This window comes from Anarhichas minor, unplaced genomic scaffold, assembly GCF_050575085.1.
Source record: "Anarhichas minor isolate MPS153535 unplaced genomic scaffold, ASM5057508v1 ptg000051l, whole genome shotgun sequence".
Classification (NCBI taxonomy): Eukaryota; Metazoa; Chordata; class Actinopteri; order Perciformes; family Anarhichadidae; genus Anarhichas; species Anarhichas minor.
The window spans coordinates 6,927,860-6,937,827 of NW_027466497.1; positions in this window are offsets into that span (position 1 = coordinate 6,927,860).

Here is a 9,968-nt window from a genome sequence, read left to right on the forward strand (position 1 = left end):
GCCGGGGAAAGGTTTCGCAGAAAGCCAGAAGGTGCCAGTGAAATTGAAAGACTTGGAAAGAGGGTACGCATCGTATTCACAGGCAGAGAATCCTTCTCTTTACAGGAGGTGCATACAATCAGACAGAGTGGAAAACAATGAGATGGACCCCAACAGAAAACAGCATTATACAGAGGACAGAGAAGAATGAGTATTTACTTTAAACATACACTGAATGGGAGTCCTTCTGGCTCAACAAGGACACAACGTGACTCATATCTTTTCCTCTTGGTAGGCTGTCCTGGGGCAGTCAATCAATCAATAATCAATCCTTTTTTTTTGCCAAGCAAAAATATTGTCATCTGAAAATGAGGGAAACATCTTGTTGATAGTTAAATCTGTGTATAATCCAGAGGAAGAAAGTATAATCGACAAAAGAAAAACAATTTAAAAATGAAAAACAAATATAAAAGTGTTTTTATACTCTGGCAATGGCAGTAATGCTAAGGATACAGAATTAAAAGGGCCAAATTATGAATGGAGTCTGGTGTGGTCATAAAATGTTTGAAATCTTTACAGACTGCTTGAAATTTTAAACTCTTTAAACACATTTCGAACTCCAAAGATGATGTCTTTGGCCGTGATCAAACCCCCAGAGTCTCTGGTGATCATCTAATCAGCCCCCACTGGTGTCCAGCTCGCCACACCAGTTTGTCAGGCATCCAGCTACCATGCAGTGCAATTTGACACACACTAGGTGGCAGAAACGCTGCCTCTGCCATGCATCATTTCAGCTGTTGACACTGAGAATCTCTCTCTCTCTCACACGCACACACACACACACACACACACACACAGAGCCTCATCCATCCAGTCAAAATGGAGGTCACATTCACCACGCTGTGTTCTCTGGAAGTGAAGCAAGCGTGAAACATCATCATCGGCCCCTGAATGCTGCTTTGCTGTTTTTGTATGTTATTATCTGACATTTCTGTCCAGTCAAACAATTTTCTGTCTGGACTGCACACAATTATATCAACAGCGAGACCACATGCAGCCGACGTGCAAACCAATAATTAAAGCTGAGGTTGAACCATGTTAATAAAGTTCAATAAAACATGCTGCGGGCCTAATGTGCATTAATAGGATACACATGTTCTGCAATGCAAACAGACACAAAACAGTTTGAGTTTCATGGATTGTGCTAAAGATAATGCGGTTTACTGTTGTTCAGTCTTATGATGAAGGAATGATAAAACACAAACTACAGAAGCGCTTCTTTTGCCACCATGATTCTATGATTTGTCCTGGTTGAAAGTCTTGAGTTTGTTCGACCCATTCACCTCCACTTCTTGGGTCTTTAAACTATGTCATCAAACTCCCGGAGCTTTTTCTCTGAGCGTCTTCAATCTAAAGCCAACAGCGTCAATATGAGTTACTTGAAAGCCCGGTGCGTCTCAAACGGACTCTGAAGGGTGGATTGTGCGTCAGTATTAGATGATGATGGGCATGACAAGGCAGCTGTATTTGACGCTCTGGTAATGAGAACGGGTTAACATCATTTAACTGCAGTTGCACTATTGCACTGGACTCTATGTCCTGGATGTAACTCTACAGAGCTTAAAACAAAGAAAACGAAAACATTGAAAAAGTGTCCTTCAACCTGGGCTACAACAAACACCAGACAGGTTAATAATCGACTGACTTCAGCTCAGTGGGAGAAGAGTCAGAGCAGCTCCAGCAGCTCCGGTGCTTTAGGTCATAACCTACGTGATGCTGTTCTGTAAAGAAGCAAACCTTCTGCTGTGGAACAGACATGCTTGTGGTTGTAGGGCTGTGTTTGCAATGCATTAACAAATTAGCATCAACTCTCCTCTTTGCACCGAAATAAAAATTTCTGAGTACAAATTCACAGTGAATATGTAAAGCAGATATATAAAGCCTGCAGGAGGATGGTCGTCAACCTTCTTCTTTTTTAATAACATTTGCCTGTTTATAGAGATGTGCATGGTTAGAATAATTCTCGTGTTATTACGAATAGCTGACATTGAAAACGAGATGCTGAAGGAGGTTCGGTGACTTTTAAAATGCTGTTTATGAGGCCGAGAAAGAGAGCAGCGGAGCCGATAAGAGAACAGCCGAGAACAAAATGAAGTCAGCAGACAAGATCAGAAGCGAACAGATAAGGAGCAAAAAAGAAAGTCGCTGTCAGGCAGGAAGAGAGTGAGGAGTGACCTCATCGCTCGAGCAGAGACGCCGCAGAGCAGATTCAGCGTTGTCAGAGTGGATTCGCTCACTCAGGCATGAGTCACACGTTACAAATATTTGATATGGTAAAACACCCCTCGCCTCAGGTGAACCCGGCCGATCAAGAGCCCTTCAAGAAATAATGGCGTCAGGTACGTGGCGGCGTGCGTGCAAATGCTCTCGTGTGCACATGTGAGGGCTTAGGCAAACGAATCACACGAAGAAGAACGTTTATGTGCAAACACACACATGAAAGTCTGATCAGAAGACTTCTTCAAAATATAGTGATGCTTTCTGGTATGACCTGACCAAGGACCATGATACATTCAATACCTCCATTGAGATAACTTATATTCAAGTCATAAGAACGGTGTGTGTCTGTGTGTGCTTGTGGAGGAAGCCAGACTTGCCTTTTTAGGCAAAACATGAATCTTACAGCTACAACTCAATGCAATACATGAAAAACTGCAGCAGAACGTACAGCGTTTTATAAGTTGGCCTGCTGTTAAAATGCAGGAAGAGGGAGGAAGGAGAGCCGTGACTCCCTCCCCTCTGCGGAGTCCAACCACGAAGACGTCACCGGCAGACGTCGGACACTTTGAGAGACGTCAGCGCGTCATCCCTCTGAACAAGACAGAGGTGATTTGCGCTTGGCTCGTGTAAATAAGCACCGGTCTTAGCGCTGGAAATGTCAAGGCTGAACATGAGAGGCAGTCAGACGCTCAGAGCTGCTGAGTCAAAACACACAAATCCATCCTCCACTCAGAACCGAGGAGACAGAGCTGAGTACCTGCAGGACTCAGATAACTGTCTCACCCTGTGGGCTTTACCTTCGCTTAATTCATGCTGCTTGACGTTCTCTTGACTAAAACATACAGACTTACTGCAGGGCTCTAAGGATGTGGTTGGTTTATTTGAATTGTTCACATTTGAACTACTGTACTTCAGTTCGTCGCTTTAGACTATATTTATGTGTTGTTGCTTTCATTTTGGTTAATATAAAAATATAGTGATAGACTTATTGTCCTGTTTTGTTGTGGTGGTGTTTGTCTTTGTGTTGTTACGTCGTGTTCAGATTATGTTAAATCAACATAGCTTCAATTGTGTTCATTTCATACAGAACTTTGCTGAATATTTTGTAAATCTTTTTTGATTTTTGGGTAAATTAAACCTTTGTTTTGAAAATCCACCTTTGCCTCTTTATGCCTGCAGCTCGCTGTCTCAGACTGATCAATGCCTCAACACAATAAATTATTAATGGAAATCGACGTGCCTTTTCTGATGTATTCAATTTGGTTTTATCAACACAAATTAGAGACTTTTGTGGGCAAGCTGTCAAATATGTCGACACTTTCTCAATCCTAACTTAATATAGCTCCATAATGGCACCTGGTCAGAGGCCCCCTTTAGCTTCTGTATGAGACACACCACGCTCTCTTGAAGTTTTGTTGCCTGAACATAAACTTCCTGTGAAGACAGTAGTTTATTTTGAAAAGACACGAAGTAAAGAGGGGAAACTGGCAGTCCCTGACAAGTCCAAAAGCTAGTTTGAAGCTGAGGGCCACTGGACATTAGCGGTATTTGATGAGTTGGGAGTGAGCATTTGTTGTTCCTGTATTTCTATATAGAGGGTATAGTCAACAAAGCAGTAAGCATGTCTATATATTCAATTTATTTGTATTGTAATTACATAAGCAGGAAAAAAGTGGTACTTTCAATATTCAAGACAGACTATACCTGCTGGTGAGCATTTCTGCTCAGGGACCTACGGTACTGTAAAATACATTCTATGCTGATTAATCTTCATATCTTTGTTACTATTTGAGCATTTAAAAATGTACCATCGATGTATAATTAATCATCTTAGCAAATAGTTTGTCTCCTTCTCGTTCCAGTTCGACTTGACCTCAATCTCTTCTACATGAAGGGAACCATGTTCACTTTGCAATATGCTGGATTTTGGATGGATCAAAACGATATCCGCAAAACTAATTTAAGAAATAAACTCGTGTCCAGTTTTAGTCATGTTTATATATTATTCATGTTAATGCTCTTTACTAGATGGTATCTTGAGCGGTGGCTTTAAAACTACAGAAAGACGGACGCCTGAAGAAAATGTGGGTTTGGAGGACAAGAACTGTTGAGATGGGTCAGTGCACACACACACACACACACACACACACACACACACACACTGAAGCAGGCCTGTGTCTGCTGAGATAGCTGACAACAAATGGGCTGGGATGAGGTTCTTTTTGTAGTTTAAGCCTAGAGAATATAACCACAATTCCCAGATCGCATCGGCCGCTAATGAACTCTGTGTGTGTGTGTGGGGAGAATCCAGGAGCTGGGGCGATGTAATGAATTACAGATGAATGGAGCGTAGGTGCTCAGGAACAAACAGTCAGAGGTAATGATGTGGTGAAGAAGGAGTGAGGAAAAGTGGAGGAGGAGAGAAAGTAGAGAAGGAGAGAGGGATGCTTGTGAAGGGGGATTTAGGAGAAGAGAGATGGGGAAGAAATGAGAAAGTGGAGAAGGGGAAATGGGGGGAAAGGATGATGGGGGAGTAAGAGAAGGAAGATGAGGAGCAAGGAGTTGAGGATAGGAAGAAAGGAGGGAGAGAAGACCATCAGAAGATAGGGTACAGAAAGGTGGGCGAAAACGGAAAAGAAAAAGGAAGGTATGGAGAAAGGATGGGTAGGGAGGAAAGAAAGTAGCAATGAGGATAGGAAGCAAGGGGAGATAGGAAGGAGGGATGAAGTGTACAAATGAAATAAGTAAATGAAAGAAGGAAAGAATCAAGGAGGGAAGAAAGGAAGGAAGGATGGAAGAAAGGAAGATGTTTTTGGAGGGGACATAATTAAAGATTGATTAAAGGAAATGTGTGTTATTACAAAGGACTTCATTTTTATTCTTCCATCTAGTATGCCTTATGTTATATACATATCCGTTCTTCTCGGTTTACATCCACTATTTTTAATCTCCACTTTAAGATATGTGTTTTGTCATAATTAGGATTTTCCTTGTGTAGGATATGTCGTGTACACATTTACAAATCACCATAGAAACATGAAAGGAGAGACATTTTGGGGAGAGTCCAGCAGTGAGCAGCAGGCTGGGGAGCTGTCCACCACTGTGGTGCTGAAATCCTCACCACACCCAACAGCCCTGATTCTCATCTCCCTGCCACTCAATCATCTCCCCTCTCTCTCTCTCCACCAGGACCAGACATGCCCTCCTCTTCAGGCTGCTGTTGGTCTTCTGAACACTAACGTTGTTTAAAACTGGAAAGTCAAAGTGGTGATCACTATTTCAGAATGGATCAGCTTTCAAAACGTCCCCTCGTGATGTTTCCTTGACCCAGTTTCTTTTCGATGTTGAGCCTGCCCCCGTTTGTTCAAACAGCGAAAAAGACCTGACAAGGACCTCTTGTAGAAACAGAGGAAGTATGATGTTGATACAGCAACACAAAGCCTCTTAGGGAGGATGTTGAGGTGGATAGTTCGGTCAACAAAGCTGCTGACTTTTATACGGGAGGCTGCTGTTAATAATAATAATAATACATTTTATTTATATAGCGCTTTAAAAGGCACTCAAAGACACTTTACATGTTAAAAACAGAAACAATAGAAGCATTTATAATAAGAACAAAATATACGACATAACAGTAAGAAAAAAGTAAATAAAATAAAATAAACATGAAAAGGAAGAACGAAAACAAACATGACTGACTTTAGAGGTTAAAAGCAGATTTGAATAGGTGAGTTTTTAGTGCAGTTTTGAAAGTGGCAAGTGACGAAGAATGTCTGAGGTGTTGGGGCAGGGAGTTCCAGAGGGAGGGGGCAGCAACGGAGAAGGCCCTGTCCCCCCAGGTTCGATGCTTGGACAGAGTAGGGGGGGTAAGGAGGTTGGCGTCAGCAGATCTGAGGTTGCGGTTGGGAATGTGATGGTACAGGAGGTCCGAAAGGTATGAAGGGGCGAGGTTGTGGAGGGCTTTGTAGGTGATGAGGAGGAGCTTGAACTGGATTCTTTGCTGTATGGGGAGCCAGTGGAGGTTTTGAAGGACTGGGGTGATGTGGTCTCTGGTGCGGGAGTGGGTGAGCAGACGGGCAGCTGAGTTCTGGATGTATTGTAGTTTATTGATGATTTTGGTGGGTGAGCCGTACAGGATGCTGTTGCAGTAGTCCAGTCGAGAGGTGATGAAGGCGTGGATGAGTGTTTCAGCGGCTGCGGAGGAGAGGGAGGGACGGAGACGGGCGATGTTTTTGAGATGAAAGAAGGCGGTTTTTGTGATGTGATTGACGTGGCGTTCATATGAGAGAGTTTGATCGAAGATGACCCCGAGGTTACGGACATGTGTGGAGGCAGGAACAGTGATGCCATCGATGCAGAGGGAGAAGTCGTGGTGGGAATTGTTTAATGATTTGGGGCCGATGATGAGGACTTCAGATTTGTCGGTGTTGAGTTTGAGGAAGTTTGCTTGCATCCAGGTTTTTATATCTGTGAGGCAGTTGGTGATGGTGGAGTGGATGGTGGGGGTGATGGATTTGGTGGAGATGTAGAGCTGGGTGTCGTCAGCATAGCAGTGGTACTGGAGACCATGGTGGCGTATGATGTCACCAAGGGGGAGCAGGTAGAGGATGAAGAGGAGGGGACCGAGTACTGAACCTTGGGGGACACCTTGAGAGACTGGGGCTGTGTCAGACTTGAATTTGTTGATGCTGATGAACTGTTCCCGGTCGGAGAGGTATGATTTAAACCAGGAGAGGGCTGTGCCAGTGATGTGGAGGGAGGACTCGAGACGTGAAAGGAGGATGGAGTGGTTGATGGTGTCGAAGGCTGCGCTGAGGTCGAGCAGTATCAGGATGTTGAGGGAGTGTTCATCAGAGGAGAGGAGGAGATCGTTGGTGACTTTGATGAGGGCAGTTTCTGTGCTGTGATGAGATCTGAATCCGGATTGAAATGGTTCATATAGTTGGTGTTAGCATCCCCTCTCCTGCCAACTGTCAATGTTGTTTTTTTAGAATGTGAAAACAGTATACATTGGTATCCTGTCAACACTTTTCAATCCAAACAACATATCTTAAGAAGAAAACATGTATTATTTACTCCCGATGGCGAGTTTCCCTTTAGGAGGGAGAGGTCAGGGGTCAGATGGTCAGCTGTAGTGCTGGAGAAGACGTTACTGGTTGCATTTGATGTATTTTATTCATCCTGTTATACAGCAATGTCTGACAATTTGTTTTCTCTGTTAACCGACTTTAAAATGGTTCATTGAATATGTACATAATCACAGACCGGAAGCATTGTTTTCCAGCCAGCTGCGCCCCTTCGGCATAGTTTCCAAAAGTAAAAATGAACACAGCCGAGGGTTAAATTCAATCCATGACTTGCTCCCTCATTAGAAAGCAACAGGCTCAACGTAAAAGTCGTCAGCACAGCTTCATTTTTTATTTGGGTTCATTATTAATTCTGTTTAAATTTTTATCAGAGGCTTAGAAGCAGCCTCAATGAAGTCCAACTTAATGAATGAGTGTGCGTTACTAATTAAAGCAGGGCCGTCAGTGTAGGAGTGCTAATAAGTTCCTTTAATCAGGAGCTTTGTACAGATGAATTCATTTCCGGAAAAAGGCCGTTTACTTAATAAAGAGCCCATTGTGCAGTACAGTGTGAGGGCTGGTTTTTATCTCTTTATTGGTGATTAATATGTTGGTAACCGGGCGTCTCACTTAATGAATATAGACACAATCGTAGCCCCGTTTGAGACACAAAAACAAGGTGGACTGAATTGGTAATCAGATAAAAATGTAGCAATAATAAGGGATTAGTATCGGGTATAAAGATTTGGACACATTCAAAAAAAAGTGGCGGGTGAGTCATTATAAGATAAAAGCTCACTGTTGTCCTCTCAGTCTGTGAAGGCACACTTTCAACATTCAAAGATCCCCAAAACTTGTTTGTTTTGCTTGTTATGAGTGATACAATCACACGTGAACACTACTTTCTGCTGAAACCAGAACAGTTTGTACTTCTGTTTCTTACTCTGTGCTCCACTCACGGCTTTGAAGTTTGTTTTGCTCAGATGGAAAATATTGAAGTCACATGCTTCTGTGCAACCAATCAGGACTAAGAGACATTTTAACCAGTCGGATGACAGTTGGGTTGTTTGGTTATTGTCAATTAAATATGATCAAAGTTTTAAATGCTTCATAAATAACACTTAAGAACGATTGCTTATTTCATCATGGACAGTTAATGATATGAAGAGATTCTTAGGAATCAAAACCAGGTTTTACATAGCTGGCAATGTGGAGAAAGCTTTAAAACAGCATTTAGATCATTAACATTAACACAACTGAGCTTTTAAATTAGTTGATTAAATACTCTTTTAATTACTCGTAAAGGTTTTGATCGCTAGTCAAATTCTTTTGACGTTTGTTAGGTTGTGCTCAGTGATCTCTAATATATTTCTAGTACTGTTTTCCTACATCACAAACCCTGACACCAATATGAATCCCATCTAAAAACATCTCTTATGACTTCTAGGAAACTTACTATAACAGGCACCCTGAGGGGATTGAAATATTGGCTCCCAAATAAAAATAAATAAATGGAATCGGATGAAACAGCGATGAAAGACTCTGCAGCAACGACGGGTCAATATGAAGCAGGGCAAAGCAACTGCTGAGCACCAGGAAACTACATGTCCCATGGTGGCGGGCGGGGCTCCACAGATGGCGTTCTCAGGTTAGCCTGCTAGCACTGGAGAGCTTGTTTTCTGTAGAGAAGTCAATATGTCCCTCTGTCAGCAGTGAGAGGCTGGTGCCAACTGGCAGGAGGAGAGATGGATATTTAAAGATGGGAAGAATGGAAGACACAATGAAGAGCACAGGAGGAGTCATAGAGGAGAAGACGATGAAAGGAAGGACGGAGGGAGCAAATAGAGAGGGAAAGAGAGACATAAAAGAAGAAGGAATAAGGAGGGGTAGAAGGTCAGATACATCTATGGGATGAAAGAACTCCAGATTAATTTGCAAAAGGGAATAAGGACAGGAGGAAGGGGTGGAATGGTGGAGGCGATGAGACTTAAGAACTGCTCAAAAGGATTATGCAAAGTAATAGTAGAGTTAGGGAGGAATGAGGAGAGAGAGAAAGAAACAGAGGAGAAAAAGGACAAGCAGAGAAAAGAAGAGTGAAGGAGGAGGTAAGCACCGTCCAATAACATACACAAAATACAAAGAAACATTTGTTCCTAAATTGCCAAAAACAAATTATGTTTTTAAAATAGCATCAATATTCTCCAGATGTTCCTTTGGAACGATGCTGAACCACGTTCACGTCTCCGTAAGTCGCAAGAAGACTCTCATTTCTCAAAGCGCTACTTAAGACGATGAAAGCTTTGGGAAACAAACCCTCGTCCTGTAGAACGACTGCTGGACTGATAAAGATAATTAGCTTATGCGGCGAGTAAGAAAACACACACACACACACACACACACACACACACACACAGTGTGGAGAAAAGCAGGGAAGGCCTGCTAGAGACTGTTAATGTGCTGAGGAGAGGTAGATCAAATAGACGGAGGGATAAGCAGAGATACAGCGGGGGAATAACAGAGGAAGGGAGAAGAAAAGGAAAGGGAGCTCACAGGGAAAGACCTTGGCCCAAAACCGGAGGAAAGTCCTTGTACCACACACACACACACACACACACACATAGTGTACGTCACACACATGCACCA